The following is a 25,693-nucleotide window of genomic DNA, read 5'->3' on the forward strand; positions in this document are numbered from 1 at the left end:
AGAATATGAAGAGCATAACCACAAAATGACACTAATTGGTAATAGTGGATTTGGAAATACAATCAAGGTTGGGCTTGAACATGCAGCGCAAGATGCAAACTGGCAAAGACTGTTCAGATGAGTGTTATTTTTCATATTCTGTCGAGAGAGTGTCCTATGAAAGATTTCCTAGAATTTAGTAATTTATTATCTTTTTTGAATGTTCCTCACTATCCTATGTCACATTGGTCAATAATTGTTGGATGGGAAATGGCAAACTGTCTCACTGAGGTGGAAAAGCAAAATTTACAAGAGAGTGTAAAAGAGTCAAATTTCATTTCATTATCCATAGATGAAGTTACTGCGGTAGATAACATTGCTTGGGTTTGTATGCATGTGTATACCGTAAAAGAACATGTCCACCGAGCTCATCTACTCTGTGTTCATAAAATGAGGGGAAATTCAACAACATAAAATTTATATTTGGAAGTTAAGAAAGCTTTGAATGAAATTGCTGGTATGGATGACTTACAATTGCCAAGAAGTTGGTGTGTGTTGGAGCTGATGGAGCTGCAGTAATGCAAGGTCAAAGGACTGGTCTTTGCGCAAGATTACAAACTAGTATCGCACCATACATGGTTGGCATTCACTACATGGCCCATCGAATGAATTTAGCATATAGAATTGTAAGCAATTTCCCTACAGTGTTAAAAGTTGAAGATCTGGTCCACGAGCTCCACTCATACTTCTGCCGAAGTCCTAAACGTTTTGCAGAATTTCAAATTTTTGCTGAGGGAGTAATAATAGGAAACAAGATTCTCAGGGATGTTGAGACCACATGGATCTCCTTGCATGGACCAACAGAATGAGTTCTAACAGAATATCAATCCTTGATCAGACTAATATATGAGCAACGCCTCACAGTAGACAAAGCTCATGATCTCTTACATAAGTTAAGTGATATAGAGACTCTGTTAACTTTAGCTAGTCTTCTCCCCATGTTGGATTCAATGAAAAAACTTGTTAAGAAAGCCCAAGATAGAACTATGTATATCAATGAGTATAGCACTCTACGTAAAATGACATGCTTGAGCCTGGATGGTTTTTATTCAGATCTAACAGGGCGAAGCCCAAATTTTTTTAGGTGGCAGATAATTACAGATTTGGATCATGCTGAAATTTTTTTACATTTCAATACAAAAAATGAGTTATGTGTCTTTGTAAAAGGATTTCAGATACCAATGCACCAATCTAAGACGGGCAAGCGATGCAGAGCACTACTAGTTAAAAACAAAGATTTTGACAGGATTGTTAAATTTGTTAGTGATAATTTGAAGTCTATTGCATATGAACTTTCAACTGAGATTCGTGAAAGATTCCCTCGAGAAGAAATACTTGAAGCCATGGGTTGTGTGTATCCTCAATTTTGGCATTTAATTGGAGATAATCCAAATGATGCAAAGATGTTTCATAAAAAACTAGAGGAATTGATATTGACATTTTCAAAAGATGCATATTACAATGGACAACCAATAGAAGGAATTTTAAATTCAGATCATCTTTAAAAATAATGTAAACACTTTGCATTGTTTATGAAACAACAGTTGGTTAACTTGGAGAATCCATTTGAACCTGGATCAATCACAAGGCTTTGGAAAAGGATAGATCAAAGTGAAGCATTGCGTACTGCAATACAAGAATATTTGAAGCTTGTTGATTTATGTCAAACAGTGATATTGGGGTTGGTGGAAGAAGAGAGGGTTTTCAGTGCATTAGGGCTTTGAAATCGAAGATCAGAAACAAATTAGACAAAAATTTGGAAACTCGTTTGAGGTTGTTTGTAACTCAGTATAATGTTAGAGATTTTCCATATTATAGGGCACTGGAAATTTGGAATTCCATGTGTGAAAGACGAGGGTTGTGCAACACTTTAAAAGCTGGTGGTGCTACTGCTAGTGCTAGTGTTGAGACAAATGATGGATCACAGACTCAAAGTCAACATGAAGACGGATAAATTTTTGAATAGCCGACTCAGAATGAAGATGAACCTATTAGTACTAGTCAGTTTTTGGATCTTGAGTCCATTTGGGATATAGAAGCCTTGGTCTGAGTCACTGAAGTGAATTAGCAGTCATTTTATAGGTATTTATAATTATACTACAATTCTTGAGTCATATTACAATTTCAATTTGCAATACTATAGTTGTCATTGATGATTTTTGATACTGTATTCCTTGAATTTGTCAATCAGAATGGATACTTATTTCATATTTTTAATTGTGAATTTGAATTATTAGTAAACAATTAGAATTTATTTTCTGAATTATTAGTAAATTGGTTCCACATTATGTTGAACATGAAATGCAACAATTTGTGTCACAACATCCACAAAATTATTCATATTGCATAACTGTTAGAACCTTTCTATTGTTCTACATTAAATTCTTAACATGATGTTCATAGTGATTAGGGTTTTGTGTTTGTTTTTTTGTCTCAGATGGCTAGTAAACCGAATTTGTCGTGCATTGAAAATATGAGTTGTCCTCTCTTTATTTGTCCATGTCAACGTCAAGTGTGGTCAAATAGTTGGTTAGACAATGAGACATGTTTAATTTTTCATCTGTAAATCATAGATAAATTTCATGTTTAACAATTTAAGTGGCGAGTTAGCGAGTGTTGGTTTGGGTTTGAATCGCAAGGTCTCTAGTTTTTTGAGTGTTAGCATTTTATGTTAACGAGCTGGAGATTGTTGATGAAATTGCTTTGGTCGCGAGGTCTCGAATTGGTTTGATGCTATGCATTATAGCCGCGAGAGTTAGAAAGTAAGTCATTAATGGTCTGTGTGCCACTGCTCGTGCCTGTTTATGACGGTAATTAACATAAAACATCGATTTTTGTTGGTACTCGTTGGGTCGTTGCGGTCAAGAGATAAAAAGTTTTGAGATTTTATGGTTATCGCTAGCTCATAGGTCCTTTATCATCAAGTCAGTTTAAGTCACGAGCTTGCTAGTATTGGGAGATTTTAGTTGTCTCTACCTCGCAAGATGTTTTGCACTTGACCATTTTATGTTGTGAGGTTGCGACTGGGTGTGATTTTATGTTATTGCAAGGTCACGATGTGTTCGCGGTTAAGTCATTTTAATTTGTGATCATGTAATGTGGTTGGTATCGCAACTTGGTTGGTTTCGTTGCTTTCTCATAGGTTTTGAAGTTGTTTAGCATTTTACGTTGCGATCTGGTGACAGGTAAGTTTTGGTCTGATTTTGTGGTCATCGCATGCTCGTGGGTTTGTAAGTCTTAAGTCAAAAAGTGTTGCAAGCATGCAATGGTGGTTAAGTGTCTTGTTGTCGTGAGATCACAAGGGTTTAAGTCAAGTTAAGTTTTGACTTGCAAGCTTGTGATGAAATAAGTTGTTTTGTTAGATTTGCAGTGGTCGCCAGCTCGCAGGTAAAGAAAGAATATTACAATTGTTGTTGCGAGGTTGCGACTGAAGGGCTTCATGAAGATCAATGGTTGTTGCTCACTCGTGAGATTCTTCAAGGATTTGTAAAAGGGGTTGCGAGCTTGCGATTAAGAGGATTTGGTAGCATTTTCGCTAACTTGCCGATTACTTTCCAAATTGTTATAACTAGTTGCGAGTGTGCGATTAAAGATGGGGATTGGCACGTGGACTTTTTTGCCGGGTTCTGTAAAAGTTTTGAATGGAAATCAACAATCAAATAGAAGGGCATAAATTCAAATTTCGCTTGAGTACTTTAACTTTGAATTAATGCCACAGTAGCTAGTTCATGCAAGTGTCACAATTAATGAGACTTAAGAGAAGTGACGATGCCCAAATACCATAAATTGCATGATTGAGCCGAGATTTTGTATAATTGCATTAATGCATTCTATCTTTGAGGTAATCTAGTGAATTGAGCTCTGCAACAATGTTGGAGAATTCAGAGTGTTGGGTGTGGGAAAATTTCAGAAAATTGGTTAAGTTTTTCTCCTGCAGCTAAAATGAGCAAGGCGACGAGTGGAACTAGAGGTTCTAAGCCCAAGGCCACTGAGGAAAAGATGGTTAAGAAATACAAAGAAGAATTTGTAGATTTGATGCTAGGGAATTCCGTTGCTTTGAATACAAATGATTTGGCATGGAAAGATTTATGGAGCCAATGCAGAAACCTGACCACGCTTTATATGACTAGTTCTTCTCTGTTTCATTATTTCTGGAATAATAGGGTTAAGGGTGTCCCGATGTCAAACCCTTGGGATTTAAATATGGCAAAATTAATTGTGTTAGATGTGTATGTTGATGTGGATTTGATCAAATAGTTGGCCAAATGCTATTGCCTAGTATCTAGGGTAATCAGAAGAAAGAACCAGTATGCCCTAGTTTCAATTAATAGAGCTAGCTTTGTTGAAGCTTTCCAGATTACTAGTGTTGCATGTACAGATATAGATTTGGAGCAGATTGCAAAGGATTATGACAAATACAAAGGTGTTATCAAGAAGCATGCAATGCCCAGATACATGCCTAGGGTGAATAGGAAACCAATTATAATTCCAGATAGTATCGAACCACCATTTGACATCACACCTTTCCACCATTATATGCATTGTACAATCTATGGATTATGCAGAGTGTTGGGTTTTGATGGAGATTCAACAGTGTCAGCTGAATTACTGATGATGGCTATGGACATTCAACACCCAAATGTTAACAAAGATTACGATTATGTGGGCTATGTGGTTGAACACATTCATAATGCTCCAGTTAAAATTTGTAGTGGTGCGCCCAACCCTACATTCAAGCATTATTCATTGCTAATGCATTTAATCTTGTTCTATAATTTGTTGAGTTCATGGATAAATAATTGGAGATTTTCAAAGAAGAATTGGGTGTCTTAATGGCAATACAAAGATGGACCTAGGTTTGGGACAACAGTTCTCCCCATTCTTCTTTCCTTTTCTTTGAAATTTGGATTGTTTTGCCAATTATGGAAATGCTAGGAATAATTAGGGAACGATTGTCAATTCATGTTAGGAGAGTTTTGAGACCTTACCAGTATGTTCCAAACTGGTCTATTTCACATAACTAGCGGGACTTTTTATTTTTTGATAACTTTACTATGATTAGAGTCTATGGGTGTCCTCAGCCTCCCCATATTTTACCAAAATTTGTTCCAATTAGGATTGCTTTTATGGAGTTTATTTGGCAATTGACCCTAGTTGAAAAAGAATACCTTGACAAACACAGGAAGGGTTCTCTTCTTCCTAGGCTTTGGGTTGTATCTAATTTTACCATTGGTAGGAGTTCCTTTGATGAAGTAAACAATTTCCTTAAACATTATAGGTTGGTTAATGTTGTGTCTAGATTCTATGATCCTGAACAATTTATTAAACATGTATTGCCAAAAATGACACCTTGGGCCACAATAAAGGACCATGAACCATGGGATGATGAAGATATGGTTAGAAATTTGTTGAGAAAAGAGGAAGTACAAGAAAGGAGAAGAAAAGGGAAAAAATTGATGAGAGTTGAAGCAGAATTGAAGGTTGTTGACCCTAGTTTCTCAGGTTTTTGCCCTGATAACCCATACCTGGAGAGGATTAACATAATGCTGAGTTTATATGAAACTTTGATGGAACAAATGCCTCAAATTCCAGAAGTGGTTGCTCAGCAACAAGACCCCCAAGATGGACATTCTTCACATGGCAAGAGGCCACTTAGTGTGTCTGTTGATGATGTAGAGAGTGGGGATGAGGTTCAATCTACCCAAGTGCCAGCTGCAAAGAAACAAAAAACCAAAGAGTTCGGAACAATTGTGAGGAGAGACCTTGCTAGAGCAATTGTTACAGAACGAGGACACTACTTTCATCAAATAAGGACACATCTCAAAGAAGCAGGACAGAATGAAGAACATGGAGAAACAAACGAAGCCCTTTCTCAAGGCTTTGATGTGCGTGTGATGTTGTCAAATGAGTTCATGAAAGATGATGACTTTATTAAGTCAGATGAATTTAATTTTTTTTTGACAAGGTTGAAAAAAAATCAATTAAGATAAAATCTGATCATAGAGGAAGGAAATGTAGAATAGAAAGAGGAGATCATCAAGGCACTTCACGAATATGATCCTGACAGGGAGCAAATATATGTGGAACAAGAAAGACAATTGATTAAGAGTACTGGTATGATTATGATGCCTGACTGGGATATCTAGTCTATTTTTATTATTGATCAGATTAGGAAGCAAGAGGACCCAATGTTTAAAATTGAATTTTAAATTGGAGATGTAATAAAAGGATCAGGATTTAATCCTAAGTCAAAGACACTTGTTGATTGGTCTTTGGCCCCTTCCACTCAAAAGGCCCACCTTCTAAATATACAAGTAGAAAAGAAAGCTGACATAATGATTTGGAATTTGCATAACATAATTGACACAGAGATTGCCTCATTTTGACTCAAGTTTCTTTCATGAATTAATCAAAAATAGATGATTTGTCAAGAAGATACACAAAAACATATAGCCAATTGATTCCTTTATCTAAAAAATATGAAGAGACGCTGATGAAGAAGGGTTCTTTGGAGGAACAATTAGTGGAGTTGAAAGAAAAAATTGCAAATGAGCCCCCTCCAATACATATTACAAAACAAGTACAAGAAATACCAGCTGATGTGATAGCAAAAATGGAGGAATACACAGAGAAAATTGAAAAGCTTGAAAAGGAACAAAATGTCAAGGCTATCTCTGTTGTGTTAGGAATTCTGAAACACATGATTAATGTATTGAAAAGAAAATTGATGGTAGTGCATGATTTGCACATTTCTTTGAAAGAGGCAAGTAAAACATCCTCTGAGGCTATCGCTTTTCTTGGACCTTTGTTCAATGTTTGGTCAAGAAGAAGCAGATTAATGGATAAGATAGATACTGCAATGATGTATAGTGACGAGTTCCCTCCCAGGATTAGTGACACTAAAGACATGGTGGAGGTAATGAATGCAGCTTATGCATTTTTCACATGGAAGGATGTGCTTATAAATGAAAAATTGCAGACATTTGGGGAAGGTTATAGTAAATTGGTGCCTTCAATTTATGGTAGTAATGGAGATTTGAAATCAGTTTCTGATTGGACCAGCGAATTTGGTTTTATTTTGGAGAAAGAAGAAATAATCAAGCATATAGATGAATAGGTTGATGCTGATTTCCTTAACGGTATACTTGATTCACTATTCAAGGTTGAGGTTGACCATGCAAAGTTTATTGTTGAGGCCAGGGTAGTTACAAATGCCAGATGGATAGATTCAGTTACAAAGCTAGAAGAGGTAAAGGCATTCAGTTGGCCAATAGACAAAGAGGTGGACAAGTGGAAAGCCATGCTAAAGCAAAAGAAGAAATGTCAGGTTGCTACCCAAGATTCCTCACAGTAATTCTAAGATTGTTGAATCCTCATCTTATAAAAGGATTCCAAGATTAATTTGAGAGGGATGACCACTTTTTCTTTTTGATCGGTAGAGAGGGATGGCCATTTTTTATTTTTGATCGATAGAGAGGGATGGCCAGTTGGCCACTTTTATTAATGTTGAAAACTTTGATATAATTATAATAGTTCAACTGTTCAAGAATTTGATAAGTGCATAGTTGAATCGCATTTTGAATTTACTTTCTGATATCATTATGAATATAATATCAATATCATTTGCAGTTTGAGATCTTCACATAATTGTCTTTGGGTTGAATTTATGTTTTCACTGTGAATTGAATGGTCAAGGGTTTTTTAGTTTACGTATGAATCTGGGGTGTGTATGTAATGACATATTCATTCTTATTTATCTGCAAATGAATCTTATTGAAGTTTATTATCAGGTTGTCTTTGAATTGTAAGTGACTCTATGCCCTAGGATAAGGCATTGGTTTGTTGTCTTTATGTTGACTTGGTGAAGTGACCTTCCGATTATAATAATTGATTCATTTTGGGTGAATATGTTTTCTTGTTTTCCTTTGATTATGAAATTGTGATTTATCTATAACATCTATCATGGAATTGGATCCTCAAAAAATATTCCCTTTAATTTAGTTGCATGCATGTTTTAATAATTATGTTGTATTCCTATCTATTGTGGTGTTTGATACTTTCATTCTTAATACTCTTATGATTTTATATGCTATGGATGTTTATGTAATATATATGGAGCTGTTCTATGACTATCATGTACATGTTTTCCCTCCTCCATAAAGTTGGCATTTACTCATACCTATAATCCGCCCACCAATTACAATGAGGTAAATCCTTAATATGATTCCAGACTAACAAAAAATTTGCATTCCTGGGCATAATAGGAAGAATTAAATGAAAAATTACATACACCATAACAATACAACAAAATAAAAAAAGTTAAAGGGTCAGTGTAAGAAGATGAGTCCACTTTTTGGCCAAAAAGTGGAAGTGTTTTCCCTGATTTTCAGATTTTGTCTCATTTGAGCTTAAATTTTGAAACACTTAGAGATTGAATCTTGGAAAAAGTCAGTAATATAAAAGATATCCCTTTGAGTGTACTTTCCAAATATGTAATTTATTTTAATACCCACATAATAAAAAATAACTTTTTGAATGGAGTTTTGAAGACTATGTTTTAAAAATGCCTGTTTCAGGACCATACCATGCATGTGTACGACCCACACTTTTTGACACAATTAAAATTATTTTCTCAAACCATTTTGGGAAATGGTTTGTGACACACTGAAGATTGATGAGCATATTTTTTTGTATTTTTTTTTCTAATATTTTTTTTTAATTAATTTTTAATGGCCGTAATTATCTTTTTAAAAATTTGACGTGTACGACCCACATAATTTGATGTAAACTTAACATTTTTTGATTTTTTTTTTTTTTAAATACAAAATAATTTTGTGTAGATTGATGACATATAATTTTTTTTCCAAAATTCTTTAAAATAAAAAAGTTATTAAATTAACAAAATTAGTTAATATTTCAAATTTATGGACCCGATTTAGTATAAATTAAATGAAAAATAGTTAAAATAATCAAATTTTAAATAAATTTATATATTTATAATCTAGACAGTATAATCTGAAATGGGTTTTAATTTCGTATAAAAATTCTCTGATTAGAGGCATGTAAACTATTTCAGAAGTTCATATTTGTGCTTTCATTCATGGAGATTTGAATTTGTAGGTCCATGTCTCAGGTGTGGCCATCGTAGGCCTATCCCGGGCCTAATCCCGAGCCAAGTGGCGGGTTGTGGAATCAACTTCCACAAAACGGGCCCTCGTTTTCAAACAAGGGTGGCTTGTGGAAACAAAAGGAAAAATGTGATTTAGAAACGGGGGCTCATTTTTAAAAAACGGGCCCCCGTTTTTTAGAAACGGGCCCCCAATTTTAATAATGGGCCCCCATTTCTAAAAAAAGAGCCCCCGTTTTGTTTAAAAGCGGGCTCCCGTTTTAGAACAAAATGAGGGCCCGTTTTTTTTTTGCTTCGGACCCCCGTTACCTTTTGGTTGGGGAGCCTGAAGCATAAACATGCCCTCATTTATAAGAGCGCATTTTCCAACATGCAAAATTCCATGAATTTGTGACTCATTACCTTGCACTTGCCCTAAAACTCATGATTTTGATCATTTGAAAGAGATAGAATTATACACCGAAAAGAAATAGATCAGAATTTAATTTCTATTGAATAAAATTACTACTTCCGTCGACCATCACAAAATAAATTTATATATAACTCCTTCAAGAACCTGCACAAATCTTGACACTAAATGCTTTTCATTTGCTCTGTAAATGATTATACAACGTGCTCCCTTCACCTAGAGTTTAGAATCACTACTGGAACTAGAAAATGAACCCCAATGACTATACAACTTGCAAAACTGCTTGAGCCATGCCATTATCATCCTGATGCCTTTAGATGGAATGTGAGATGTAACGTTCTGTCCAACATATCATTTCCAAATAGAGGAGGAATCCTTCATGCCCAAGAACAGAGAAAATGGAAAGAGGAGCTCGAGCCTTCATGCCCACGATCAGGGAAAGTGGAAAGAGGAGCTTTAGGGTAAATGTAATATGTTGGAGAGGGGTTGCAGCTTCCATATTGTCACAAAGATGACTTGCTTCCACTCCCCACCCAAACAAATCCTTCTTTCATTCCTCTGCGAGCTCCTTCTTCAAACCCCCTGCCATCCTATGGCAGAGTAGAAGCAGAGGATGTGCCATACTTGGCCTTTCTTGATAAGAAAAGGCTTTCACACCCCCTCTGGCAATCCTTCTCACTTTCACAACCCCTCTAACAATAAACAAACTCACAAAGGAGAAAAAAAAACACCTATCTGATATCACAGAGCACACAACAACTCCATGCACGATCCTGCTCAAACATCATCTTCCTTTCTAAGGAAAAAATCACTCTCAGAAAATGAAAAAGGTTTCTTTTCTCTTCTACCAATTAAGTCACCACTCCATTGTATTTATTACCTCTTAACACTTCATTTGGTGATGCTCATTCATGTGAAAAATCATCATTTTGGTGGTTTTCAACATGACTATAGACTCTAGAAGTCATGCCTATCAAATCCACTACATCCTGCTAAGGCTCATCTATTGTGAACGATTTTGTTCTGATTTTATTCCTCCTTGATTGGACAAATTTTGCTTCAGAATCCCTAACAACAAGCAACTTGAGGTCTGATTTCTCAAAGAAATCTGTGATCTTTCATCTCTAACTCAGAAGTTGTCCAATCCTTTTATGCCTTTGAAACCGTCATCCTCGCTTGTCTAATCAACCTCAACTCAAGAGAAACCTTCAAACTAGTCCCTCAGGAATGAGTCGGCATCCAAGCCTTAAAAATTCCTTGTACATATTAGCTTGCCACCATAGTTGTCGCTAGCTCTCATGTTTGTTTAATGTTAGCATTTTTAGGTTGTGAGTTGGTGACCAGATAGTTTGTGGTTAAGTTTTATGGTTATCGCTAGCTCGCGAAGTAAAATATCTGAAGATGTGATCAAGTTGTGAGCTGGCAACAAGTTGGTTTGGGTTTACATCGTGAGGTCTCTAGCTTTTTGGGTGTTAGCGTTTTATGTTACCGAGTTGGACATTGTTAATGAAATTGCTTTGGTCGCGAGGTCTCAAGTTGGTCTGATGTCATACGTTATAGCCGCGAGAGTTAGCGAGTAACTCATTTCATACAGTTGTCGCTAGCTCTCATGTTTGTTTAATGTTAGCATTTTTAGGTCGCGAGCTAGTGACTAGATAGTTCGTGGTTGAGTTTTATGGTTATTGCCAGCTCGCGAAGTTAAATGTCTAAAGACCTGATCAAGCCACGAGCTTGCAAGTGAAGTGCTAGCGGTTAAGAGATAAACAGTTTTATGTTGGCGAGTACACAACAAGGGTTAAAGTTACCACTATCTCCAAGTCGTTGCGGTGACGAGGACTTAACATTTTGTGGTCGAGAATTGGCGAGTGGCAATTCAATTTCCCTCAGTCGCTAGATCTCGAGGTTATGAAGGCTTAGCATTTTCAGCTTGCGAGTTGGAGATAGAGTCATAAGGGCTTGTTGCTAGGTCACGAGATTTTCTAATGGGTAGTCTTTTAGGCAGAGAGTTGATGACTATGTGCCACGTGTTTTAATGACTTAATATCTTGAAATCACTAATATATTTTTTTTAATGGTTTGAAAATAGCTTGAAATCACCAATATTTTATTTTTATTGTTTGAAAATAGGCTGAAATCGCCAATATTTTTTTTAATGGTTTGAAAATAGGTTGAAATCGCCAATGCAAATATTTTTCTGGTTTTAAAAACATTACAATTCGCCCATGAAATTTTTTTTGGTTTTAAAAACATTACAATTCGCCAGGATTTTTCACAAACTTTGAGCAATCACGGCTAATTCACCAATGGAGATTATTATTTTTTCTCCGTAAGCCGCAAAAATTTGCCAGTAAAATTAAAATTTTCCTTGAGAATTATACAACTTTCGCCAGGTTTTTACACCTTGTTGAAGGTGGGGGTTTCTTAAAGTTTTCCCTATTGAGAAGGTTGTTAATACTCTCAGCAAAGGGGTATTCCTCCATAACCGGGTCCTCGATTGCTGAGGGAGGCAGGTCCAGGCTAGGAGTAGGAGCCACAACAAGCCCCACAACCGGGTCTTGATGAATAATAGGAGCGTTTGGCACAGGGTCTTCAACCAGGGCCGGGCCCTTAAGCTTGAGAGGTAGGAAGGCCAGAGCTTTACATTGGGAAATAATATGTCGAGATTTGTGGCAGTTTTGGCAGAAGAGGGTGGCATTTTCATAAACCAAGGCTCGAGTCCAGCTACCAAGCCTGGATTTGAGGGTTATAAAGTTGGGGAGATTTATGCTCATAGTAGCTTGAACACATAAACGAGTATAGACCAAGCGCGATCTGGTTATGGTGATATCATCAATACCAACAAAATGACCAAAGGAGTTCCCAATCCATTTAAAGATGGACTCATCCCAGTATTCAAGGGGAAGCCCCGGGAGTCGAACCCATACCAGAGCAGTTTTATGCAAGTCAGTCATTGGGTCGAAGCCATCCTTCCAACGACAAAGGGAAAGGTTGTTTTGACCATAGGACCACCATCCAGAGAGGACAAGAGCGACATCCTCCTCAACAGTGAATTTGAAGAGGAAGAGGGCTCGAGGCATGGCACTAACAGAAATACTCCCTTTCAATTTCCATTTGTCCTTGACCCATTTTCTGACCATCTCCACTGTGGGGCATAGGGAGAAGAATTTTCCCACTAGAGTATTAGCCATGTTCTGCAAAATGCGGTCCAAAACAATGTTAGGAAGCTCTATAGACATTCCCTCCTCAGTTTGCAAGTAGACAGAGACGATGTTGGGGTCCACAACCTCAGTGTTTCCAACCAACACGTTTTTCCATCCTTTGAGATTCGTGTTAACAGTCGGAGGCTCCGTGATATTTTCTTTATCATGAACAACTGACACATCGGGATCTGAAACATAGTCGGACCGGAGGGAGGATTCACCATGGGACCAAGAGAGGATGTGATAGACACTGTCAGCATCGTAGGGTAAAAAACGGGGTCCGTAGGTGGTGGGGGGAGATCCCCACCAACAAACTCCACCATGAACAACAAGGGTTTGAATTTTGAACTTGCAGAGCGAGAGAGCGGGAAATTATGATATTGGAAATTAATATTATGTTAAAAATATGTTAATAAATATTAAATATTTGAACATAGAATTTAAAAATATAAGAAAGATGCTAATAGAACTCTAGTAAATTAGATACATAATAATTTTTTAAAATATTTAAAAAATATATATTTTCATTATTCTAAATTATTTCTAATATAGTTTTTCCTTGTTATGTACAACTTTTGATTTTAATATTTAGATATAAATAAAAATAAATATATTAAACCATTTAATTATAAATTATCAATATAATTAAATTAATTAATATTATTATATAAATAATAATTAATATACTAGACTATTCATTTATACTCTCTTATTATTAGAATTAAAACTTAGCAAAGCAAGCACTTTAGAAGACGTAAAGCACGAAGATGACACTTAAAAATCTAAGTTAAACGCCTTAGTGTGTGTTGTTTAAACCATCCCTTGCTATTCTTGCCAAGATTTCCAAGGAAGTAGCTAGACAATAAAACACACATTAAAGATACTCTATGGACAGAATTTTCTAAGAATGAAGTTCCAGGTAGAAAATCTATTTAACATTTCAAATCAAATTGTGCATATTGTATATGCAATAAAATTTTGAAAATAGTTAGAATCATTTCATTATTTCAATTTGAAGAAGAATCACCGTCAATGTCATTTAATAATTTCAACTTGAACTGTGCAGAATTTGGCATGAAACCATTTGCCATCATTACATATTCAATGAGTTTGATTTTGTTTCATGATATTTTCAGCTTGAACTGGACTGAATTTGTCCGAGCTATGAAACCATTATTTGCAATCTAGATTAAATTATCAAAATTCATTAGTAAATGAAATTTGATTTTTGCATATCTCACCTTATACTTGTTTACACTCTTATGTATTGCCACAAACTTTAGGTTGCACAAGCACTCCTAAACCGCACCAGCTCTGATTAGATTTGAAGTGACCAATACTAGTGCAGATCACTAATTTGTTAGCTCTATTTTTTTTATGTTGAATTTTATGAGAATGTAATTATTAGCTTGAACATCAAAAGTATTTAGTTATGTGCTTATAATTTATATATCTAAAATTTTTATTTGAAATCATTTTTAATCAAGAAAATATTAATAGAGAATATTTTGTATTTCTGATTATAACATCAATTTTATCTTGATCTTAGTTTAATCAATCTTAATGACATCAATAAATTACACTTTCTTATTTGCATGCTTTACATTTTGTCATATCTATAATAGAACCCATTTGTTATCAACTGATTCAATGATTTTTCCTTTATCTAACATAAGCTACAAAGTTACTTTTTAATACTACCAATTTCTTAGATAGAAAGTATAAACACATGTTTTAGAGATTCCAAAGATAAAATTTAATAATATACAATTATGTATAAATATTCAAAGATAGAACCAAACAAACAATTTAGTTATAAGCCTTAAAGGTTTCAAATTCTAACTATATAACATAAGATCCTGATCTTTAATCTAATTTCAAACATACCAGTTCCAATTCTCTATCACTAATCAAAGTTGAAATTATGTCATAAATTAGATTTAAACACTAATTTTCATTGTTATGTTTCAGGTTTTTGAACTTAATGTTTACCCTTCAATTCAATTCTATTATTGTTTTTGAACTTAATGTTTACCCTTCAATTCAATTCTATTATTGTAGGCATATTTTGTTTTTCTATATTTCATTTAAGTCATGTCTTCAATTAGGATAGAATTTTCAATTTTTCCATTCTCAACGTATCATAATGTGCATTGAGTTTATTTGGAGTTAATTTTTTATGGCAACCCTAGCTTGGGTGGAGCTGGATGTGCTCTCAGGAATAAGGACGGTCGTTTGTGAAGGGTGGTTTCTTCTTTTTTGGCTCTAAGATTAATAATGCAGCTGAGTGGTTGGTGGTGGTGGTGGAAGGAATAAAATTGGCTCTTTCCAAGGCATGCAATAAATTGATAGTGGATGGAGAATCTATGGTGGTAATTGCTGAAAATTTTAAAGCCTTCTGACTATTGCTCTATAGCTTTGCAAGCAGTTTGATGGTATTTATTTCACACATCGGTCCTAGGAGTTATTAGTTTTCAGATTTGTAGGCCATAGAGGAATGATATTAGATGGTTGGGTTGGATTGGATCCTTTGATTTTGTTTGATACCTTAGTGAGAAGGGTGCTTTTTTATTGTTGTGGTGTATTGTTTGAAGCTGGAAAATCTAGTATGGTAGCTCGATAATCTCCTCTCACATGCTATTTCATGATGAATTTGAGATTTGTCCTCTGAAGGGTGTTTTTTTCTGGTTTTACAGCTTGTCATATTTTAAATGGCTTGGGGATGAATGTAGTAGAGAGATATCTATTGGATCTTACAATGTTGGTTTCTAATGGTATGATAATATGAGGAAAGTTTTTTTTTTTTCAATTAAATATCAAAATTTTAACCTTTAGAATTACAAATGGGTGACTATTGGTACATGTGAAATATCTTAATAGACTTTTAATTATCATTTTTATTGTTTCTTTAAAACTAGTAATTAGAGAGTTGAATGAGCAAGGAAGTGAAGGGTTCCCCTTTCCTTAGTATCTACAAGAACATTTTTCATGTTTGAAATGCTGGAAACAATTTGCATCTCTAAGTACAAATTCTTTTGCAACAATCTTTGAGATAAATTGTGTTGTGGTATGACGCTCACTAAATAATCTTAAAATTTTTTACAACTCTAATAGTTGTTCCAAATAGCATGTATAATAATTAGAATGCAATTTCCAATTTCTCACTGTGATGGCAGATCAATAATTCTTTACATCATTCTTTACAAATCTCACATCTGAGATATACCCTGCTGCCTTCATCTCCCAAAACAATTTCTCCAACCTTGCATAGATTTCTTGTGTTTGCGGATGTGATCTGCCTTCATCTCCCAAGACAATTTCAAGTTGTTAGTCAACCTGCAGATCATAAGTGATCATTCAATCTTCAAAAAAGATGCCAAGATCCCATTTGCAATGGCAAGAAGAAAAATCGCTCCCTACACTCACATGTTATATCAGATGGTAATTACTGATAACGTTGATATGCAAGTTGAAGTACAATTTGTAGCAATTTATTTTACTTAGATTACAGCAAGAGGAGTTTCATTGATGTAATGCTGTAAACATTGGAGATTAGTAGCAATTTTGTACTAAGAAATTAAAGCTTGTCTTCATCATATCATTTGACTGCGAAAGTTTTACAAATATCAGTTGATCTTATCTTTTTACTCTCTTCTAAAATCCAACTTCTTCATATTCAATAAATTTTCTTTGCCTTTTATTCAACAAACTTGTCAAAATCAAATCTACTAGAACTTTCATCCTGAATGCTCCTAATTGACTTAAATTTATCAGTATTTTTCACAATTTTTTTGAACCTTTCATAACCAGACAACCGGGGTTCAAATCCTAGCAACGGAAGCGTAGCACTTTCCAAAGTTTGTACAGAGTCGATAGCAAAAGTTTATGCTTTTACGGAACAGTCTGATATCAACTCTTTTCTACCTCCGTTGTCGTCTAGTCCGGTTAGGATATCTGGCTTTCACCCAGACGACCCGGGTTCAAATCCCGGCAACGGAAGTTTAGGTTTTGCTAGATTGAAGTCTCTGTATAACATAATTTTCGTTTTTGGTTGGAGAGCTGCATCATCGAACTTTTTCTTTTATCTGTGAATGTGTGTGTGTATTACATTGATCGTTGGAGAGCTGCATCATCGAACTTTGTATAACATAATTTTCTTTTTTGGTTGGGGTGCTTTCATCATCTCCGAGCAGATATTTATGAAACACATAAATACTTTTAGAGTTACTGATTAAAGTGTGTGGCTGTAACACAAAAAGGATAAAAAAGGTTATCAGCTAGCGTTGCCAATGCCTAATCTTGAAGGTAAAGATATTAAATGAAATGGAGATGCGGAGTATCGATCCCCGTACCTCTCACATGCTAAGCGAGCGCTCTATCATCTGAGCTACATCCGCATGTTCTCTTTTAGTAGTTTTGCATACAAATTCTAAGTTTTGTTTTTGTGTATTTTTATGCTCCCTTTCGTGTATTTTCTACTGAATGCGAAATTTTGTTTGAAGTCACTTTGTCGTGAAGTTTTTCTCTTTCGTGAATTTTGCTTCCGTATGTGTTTTTATGAATTGCTCAACCACAAGGGCGAAGGTTCAAGTCCTCTAGCGTGTGATTTAAAATCTCAAATTCAAATGCAGTTTTAAAGATCGGCGATGTTGAGAGTGCTACAGCTGAGGTTTGACAGGTAGGTTGTAGGCTACACCAAATCATTTTTAATTTGAATATATAATCTGAAAATTTTATGTATTAAAAAAGCTTGAAAAAAATCTCATTGTAACATATACTGCAATAATTTATACCATAAATTTAATGAGAGAAGCAAAAAAATCTCATTGTAACATATACTGCAATAATTTATACCATAAATTTAATGAGAGAAGCGCACATTTGGCCTTTTGTTCTGTTCTGTTGCAGGAAATAGATGTGGTTAAAAGTGGGTCATTCCATGGGAGGTAAGATTACAACCCTGGCCATTCTTTGGTACCCACAAAAGATGACAAGAAACATATCTATTTACTAGCAGTTGCAGGGGAGGCCCATAGGTCTGATTGTTAAGGCAATATGTTAGTAGATGTGATATAGTTGTGATATCGAGAAGTATATTGTATTGTATAACTGAATAACAAAATTTTATTAAAGTAAAAAAGTTAATTGTACAGTAAGACAATTTTTGTGTACATAATCCAACCAATGGTTGTTCCCAAAGTTAAAAATTTTCCACCCACCATCCCCCATGCTGGTGTATGCAGCATGATGTACTTGAAGAAAATGTCATGAATATTGTTTTACATTTTTTTTTTGTAGGCTATATTACTCCCAACCAATTTTTTTTGTTGGACCCAAAGTATTGTTGTTATCCACCCTCCATCCCCCATGCTGGTAAGAGCAACATGTTATATAGCCTTTTGTTGAATTCTATGTGATGTATATGATGAAAGACCTGCATCATTGTTTCATTTATATAAGTTAGATTTGGGCAACATGTAAGTTTGGTGAAGTTAAATACTTTGAAAAGCTTGAAAATTTGAAAGTTAGTATTTTTTAGTAATATAATACCTTATAGATGTGTAATTGCATAATTGAAATCTCCTGTATGATTCATGTCAGTATTTGTTTGTTGTGAGAGAGCTTTTCTGCAAAGAACTTAATGAAAATAATAATCAAATTTGGTTTAAGAAGTGAAAGAAAGTTGAGTATTTTGTAATCTGAAAAGATTTATCTGTTGTTCTTTATGGAAAGCTGAATTGTTTAGTGAAGAGAACCTGAAAGCGTGAAGGAGTGTTAAAGAGAGAAGGCAATTAATGTTGAATTGAATAATAGGTACAAATTCAAAACCTTGAGAAAGCATAAGACGTGTAAAAGTTAACATGTGCATGGATAGTTGAACAATGTAAACAAAGTAAGAAGCCTGCAAGCAGACGTTGGAAAATCAATATATTGAACAAGTGAGTAAAGTTTACATACCGTTAAAGAAACGACCTTGCTGCATTTGATGCTATTTAGTAATGATATAGTTGTCTACCTAAGAGTATTTTGTAATTTGAAAAGATTTACCTGTTGTTCTTTATGGAAAGTTGAATTGTTCAGTGAAGAGAACCTGAAAGTGTGAAGGGGTGTTAAAGAGAGAAGGTAGGTGATGATAAATAGTATAATACTTACTAATTGTAAAGAGAGGCACAGGGAGGAAACATCATCAAAAATACAAACATAAACAAAGCCACAACCTTGCAAGCACACGGGAGGAGAAAATAAGCATATAAAAAAAATGCATTACAAAACAAAAATAAATTTAAATAAAACGAAAGCTATTTGCAAAAATTTGCACAACAGATTCCAAAAAAATGCATTACAAAACGAGAAAGAATATAAATATAACCAGAATTTACCTTGCAAATTCAAACCATTCACGACTTGAAACTGACAGAGCACTATCGAAAATTCCTTGCAAACTGGAAGTAGCCACCCCCACAAATAGTTAAACAACATATTGAAGAGTGTTATATATCTTCAAATTAATGAGCTTGGTGTATTGGATGTTGTTCTTTTTAAAAGCTAACCTTCACAAACTATAATACCTGTGAAAGGGAAGAGGTGCAGTTAAAGAAAATAAACAAAGGAAGAATCTTGTATTAGTACATCATTAGGGAATATTAAATGCATTGAACAAGTGGCAAAAATTTGTAATTGTTATATTCATATGATGCTATTGTGTACTAAAAGCTCAATTATTCAATGAAAAGAACTTGAAGGTGTAAAGAAATGTTAATGAGAAAAGGTAGGTAATGATAAATAGTATAATACTTACCAATTGTAAAGAGCGATACAATGAGTAAATAGCATCAGAAACCATTATATGTGTGAAAGTGAATAGGTGCCTTGTAGACTGAAAGTGTATTGGAAGCTGTGATAAATAAGAATGTATGGGAAACAATTTTTGGCAAATAGGAGGGGAAAAATTTGTTGAAAGCTACAAAATAGTTGATACATTGAATAGAAGATATACAATACATGAAAACATAATGAAGATGTGATTTGTATACCTTATTGTGCTCATTCTGTAGGTATGTTTGTTTTGTGTTGTGCGAAAGCTACTGCAAGCAGGTAGTTGAATAGGAAGTGGGTGTTAGGTGTGTACCTTTTTGTTGCAGAGTTGGGACATGTAAAAGGGTTCTTCACTTCCAAAGACATTAGTTGTGTTGTTGATCTTGAAAAGTAGAAATATTGTTTTGTGTTGATACATTGAATAGAAGATATACAATACATGAAAACATAATGAAGATGTGATTTGTATACCTGATGTTGCTCATTCTGTAGGTATGTTTGTTCTGTGTTGTGCGATAGCTGCAACAAACGGGCTTCCTCTACCTTTCGTAGTATTGTTGATGCTGCACCTTTCAATTGGGAGTACCTTTGGTAGGTGAAGGCTGGTTGTATACGTAGGTGTTCAATTGCTTTTACTCTTGACAGTCCTGTGAATGTTAGGCCTTGTTTCTTTGTTTTGTCGATGTCAACTGTGGCAAAGTCTAATGTCAGCCCCTATGATTTGTGAATAGTAATGCCCCATGCCATTGTTAGTGGAATTTGTGTGTGGTTTCCTCTAGTGATTGGTGGAATTGGGACATGTTTTGTATTTTGTGGATCCCATGAAGGCCCAGTATAATGTTTGAAAAGAACAATGACATATTTTGGCAAATCGGGTGGTTTGGAAGCTGCATCGTAGACAATTTGTTTGATATGACCCAAAGCACCATTTATAAGGCCAACTTCTATCCATAAATTTGCAATAAGCATAATTTCCTAGTCTATAGAAAGAAGAATCAAATGCTAGTTGTTCTTCTTGGTGTGCCTGTTTATCTCTTTGATGTGCAATGATCGTTGTTGCACATGCAATGGGTGAGTGCAATTGTGTTAACATTTTTATGTTGTGTGCACTTGATGTTGCATTTGTTGCAAACAAATGCTTCTATTGGCTGAAGTGATTATTCTCATCATGTGTCAAAGAATGGGTAGACCGCGACTACAGGGATTCCCAATCTGTTTGCAATGGTGTTGAGTTGCGGATATTAAGCAATATTTCATGGAATCTTATCTGTGAAGAACTTGTGCCTTGTTGACGAAATGGAATATCCAAGGTCACAACAGTATTGAATGTGTCCCATAGAGCCAGTGTCGCTGAGTGAGATGCATATAATGGCCTATCCATAATTGGGGGAAGCTGTGCAAGATCACCAACCAAAATGACTAAGATACCTGCAAATGATTCATGTTGTCTGCTGGGAAAAGCTTCTCGCAATCTTTTATCAATCTTAATGAGTAATTGATGGCCAACAAAGCTCATTTCATCTATTAAAATGTAATGTAAGTGTTTGCATTGCTCTTGAAACATTAATAGGGAATGGCCTGTTAAGGGTTTGTACTCTTGAATGGGTATACGGAGGGCAACATGGATTGTGGTTGCTTGGATATTATATGCGGAGACACCTGTTGGTGCTAGTACAAGCAAAGGATATTGTGCATGCTCTGAATTTGAATTTAACTGTCCGCGTCTGCAGTCAATAAGAAATGATTTTCTAGTGCCTATTGTGCTTTGAATGATTAATTGTTATGGTGAAGAATGCAAGTTCTGTTCAACATGAGTTTTAACAATATCAAGTGCAATATTTTGGTTTCGTGCAAGCTCATAGTTAGTAGGTGCATTTAAATGCGGGTTGGCAAGATTGTGGGGTGCTTGGCTTTTCTCTGTAAAAACAAAGTGAGATGCTTTTGAATGTAGTGGTTCATCAGGTATAGAAGTAGTCTGATCAAATTGTAGATCAAAATCATGTTTGCCAAGCATTTGAAGGGCAGCAACGTCAAAGTTGTTTGATGCTCCCATTTGTGACAAGAATTTCCATTCGTATAGATCTTCATGAGTTGATTGACGTATATCTTCTGGTTGTAGCTCTTCACCATTTTCTGTGGTAATGTGTTTTTCAAAACCATTTACATGCCACCAGATGTAATCTGTACTTTCAAGATCTTTCCAATTTATGATAATTTCTTCAGCTGAGCTCCCTATATGTAGAGGAATGATTCGAAATGGTTTGTAAAGAAGCAATTCACTCCAACAAAAACTTTCAAAACTGTTGTCCTCTTTTAAAGGTAAAGATTTATGTTGCGGGTAGACATTTACAATTGTGGCTAGCTTTCTTTTCATCCATTTACATGATTTACGCTGGTAAGAGTATGTATATAGCTGGGATGAACGAAGCAGAGTCATGTTTGCTAATTCTAATGGTCATTTCATGTAGTTTGAGATGTAGGATATTGAGGTTTGAGATTCTTCATCACAATTAGCTATGCATTGAAAGATTTTTTTACCAACATTGAGTGTTACAAATTGGTGTGTGCAAGATATCAATGGGAGTTTAAGCAGCATGTGACAAGTTTCTTGTGCGCTAATGTCCCTATCAGCAACAATTCCCATGAGGAGTCTTTGGTATGCTAAGAGAATTGTATCATTTGAATTTGTTGATTCAACTATACGTTTCAAGATATCAATATAACTTTCTAACTTTTGTTCAGTTTTGGATGTGTACTTTGAGATATATTGTAGAACTATTTTAGTGGAGCAGATAGGCTGACAATCAACATTAGCCCTCCATATGGCGAGCATTGTTGGGTTGTGTACATTCAGATGATCATCATTCCTTGCTAGTTTGTATGATGGGTTATTATTGTGGTCTAACATCAATGAGGATTCGGGTTGTTCAAGCGAAGGAGATTTGTAGCGGCATTGAAGGGTTGAGTTTTTTTCCTCAAGCAGGTATACTCTGAACACTTTGTATGTCGTTGAACAACATTGAGTAACTCAGTATAATCAGTGCAAGGATCCGACTTGGATATGATCTTTGTATCTGCAAGACATAGATCTAAAATTGCAGGCGTATATTGCTTGTTCAAGTGAGCTTCTTCAAGACGTGGGCTCCAGGCTGTGATGTAATGGTCAAAGAAGTGTTTAACTGATTGGATACTTGCATGATCTGACCAGTCAAGGTTATCAACATTTGGTGCTTCTGGCAACCAAAGAAATCCATGTATATGTGTAGATCCTCGATGTTGCCATTCATATCTGTACCAGTGGTCAATGGTTTTTCAGTTCTTTGACAATGACTTCATAACGAAAGATTTGAAATCTTAAGTGCAAGTATAAAGCTATAATGTGGGGATTATTGACTAAATTTTCAATAAATTGTGTTTTAGTGTTGGGTATAGTAGGTGACTTTGTTTTTGGCAATAACTTATGCAAGTCTGGCCATTTTGTATCAGCTGAACTTAAGGTGAAGAATAGTGTAGGTGCACCTAACTGTTCTATCATTGATGTAAGGTCACATCGGGACTTGCTCCAAAATGGTCATGTACCACGTAATGAGGCTACATATCGCATGATATGATTTGGTAATTCACTTGACAGTGTCTTTTGTAAGTGTTCCTTTAGACCATGAAGATTGTGTGGAAGGCTATCTTGTAGATTAGTCTTAATGAAGACATCAGCTGATTATTGGGATCGATGTCTCATCATAATATTGTAGATATAATATCTAAAGTGAACATGTTGCCCAAATCTTTGATCAGAATATTGGATCAGGTGCAAAGCATATTCATGTAAATGTACATGCCTTGTTCCTTGTTGTAGTGGTAAAGCTATTCCAGAAGGGAATAGTGTTGGGAATGCCATGGAAAGGAGGCCCTCGGTATTGTACCCATTGATAGGTGACGTACTAATTTGTGGCCAAGGAACAACGTTGTTGTTGTTGTTATCTAGATGGAGGATGTTTTTGATTGCATCAAGTTCTGGTATTGATGATGGTCATTGTGGGATAAATGAGGAGATATTCTCCCCGATTTGTTCTTCATTGTTAATATTCAACAGAGTGGAAGTATCTTGAACAACATCTTCTTCTAGGGAATGCACTGAATGTAGTAGCTCTGTAATATCAGTGGTTTGCTCTGGCAATAGATGCACTGCATCTGTATCAATGACTACATCCTTGTAGTATTGATCATGTTTCATTTTGTAAGGCAATGCATTCATGACGTGAAATCTATTCACGTAACAGTCATAAGTTAATCCTTGCAAATTGGTTCTACGGATAATTAGAATTTGTAATTGCTTAATATGGTGAGGTAATGTTATTGCAATTTCAGAAATATCTTGTGGGAGGTTTATTGTATGGCCAAAATTTGTATTGCCCTCCCCTTGCATGTGTTACTTGTAAAACAGGGGCAATTCTTGATATGAGCATTTCTTCTACTTGAGAGAGACACTTTAAAATAGAAGGTTGTTCACCTGGGTCCATATTGTTTGATAATGAGAAGCGGTGCGTGCCTTTTTCACCATAACATCTCATGCACATAAGTACGTGATTGAATTTTTTAATAGTCATGCCCACATACATTTCTTTACAAACAGAACATGGTTGTGTGACCTCTAACATATCAATATTTTTGCGGAAATTAGACAACATATTTTGAAATGAAGCAGTCTTCATAGCAAGTTCAGGAGCAGTAAAAGATGTTTGATTGAGATTAATTTGATCAAGATCATTCTTTTCTATTTCTAATAACTTTCTTGAGTTATTGCAAGGTCTATGTAGTGCATGACATCTCAGTTGTCGTTTCTTGGAGATAGAGGCTTTGTTCTTTGCATAGTAATTTCTATTGGTCTGGCTTCTCTTCAATTTGATTGCATCAATTTCTTGAGGGCAAGGCTGGATAGATATCTAATATTTGAAAGAGAGCACAGGGATGTCAGAATTTCATAATTGAAGGTAGTTAACTTTGAACTATGTATCAAGAATGTATGAGAATTGAAAATTGTTGCATCTATGGTAATGTGATTTTAGAGGATTTGTTCTGTATGTAAAGTGCTTTTGTTGTGTTTATTTGTATGTCTAGTGATTTGTTGTGTTGTTTTGTTGCTCTCATTCAGTCAACTTATATGTACACATATTTATATACTTATAAATGACTTTACTTGAAATGTATGGGTTTTGAAAAGTCATAAATTGACTTTGCAGTGTTGTTCTGCGTACACTTGTTGCTGTTAGCAACTTGGTTTTTCAAAAGTAGCATTGTAATATAAATATGCATAGATATAGTAATTTATGATACATACACATGTATGTATATATGTACATATGTATATATACATATGAATTAAATATTCAAAATGTTACATACAAACATATGCACATATATAACTACACATGTATATATCAAAAAAAATAAGACTATGAATAATTATAATATATATATATATATATATATATATATATAAGTGTATATATGTATAATTGTTTGTTGTTCTTAGTTGTTTGTTGTTTTTGAAAGCATCATTCTAATATAGGTATGCACAAATATAGTAATTTCTGATACATACAGATGTATGCATACATATACACATGTATATATACATATCTTCTAAAAATTCAAAGTTTTGTATATGAACATATGCACATATATAACTACACATGTGTATATCAAAAAGACTATAACTATGAATACTTATATATAGTTATGTACATATATAAGTATAGTTGTATATCTGCGGAATTCTATAAGTATGAATAATTCCGGTGTTGTATAGTTATATAAATAGATATTAGACCAAAAAAAATGATATGCATGCATATATGTATAAATTTTCTGCAAACAACATAGAGTTCAACACATTTAAAAGTAATGAGTATGAGTGCAAATAACTTATGCCAGGAGGAAAAACTTTCAAAGAGATAAGAGGTAGATGTAAGAAATGTACATATAGATATTTATAGAAGTAGCCTTGTGTTCGTAAAACGTAATTGTTTGTATATGTAAATTAGCTAATGGTATAATTGTATTGTAAACTGAAAGTTTAATAATCCAAAAAGATGCATTATAATT

At 34.8% G+C, this 25,693-nt stretch overlaps 1 non-coding gene across 1 annotated transcript; it reads left to right on the forward strand.

Annotated features, from left to right (window-relative positions):
• Window positions 1-16,700: 16,700 nt before the first annotated feature.
• TRNAE-UUC (transfer RNA glutamic acid (anticodon UUC)) lies at window positions 16,701-16,774 on the forward strand. Its single transcript has one exon. It is a non-coding gene; the product is annotated as a tRNA-Glu (tRNA).
• The last annotated feature ends 8,919 nt before the right edge of the window (window positions 16,775-25,693 follow it).

Source organism: Cryptomeria japonica, chromosome 6 (assembly GCF_030272615.1).
Source record: "Cryptomeria japonica chromosome 6, Sugi_1.0, whole genome shotgun sequence".
NCBI classification, from domain to species: domain Eukaryota; kingdom Viridiplantae; phylum Streptophyta; class Pinopsida; order Cupressales; family Cupressaceae; genus Cryptomeria; species Cryptomeria japonica.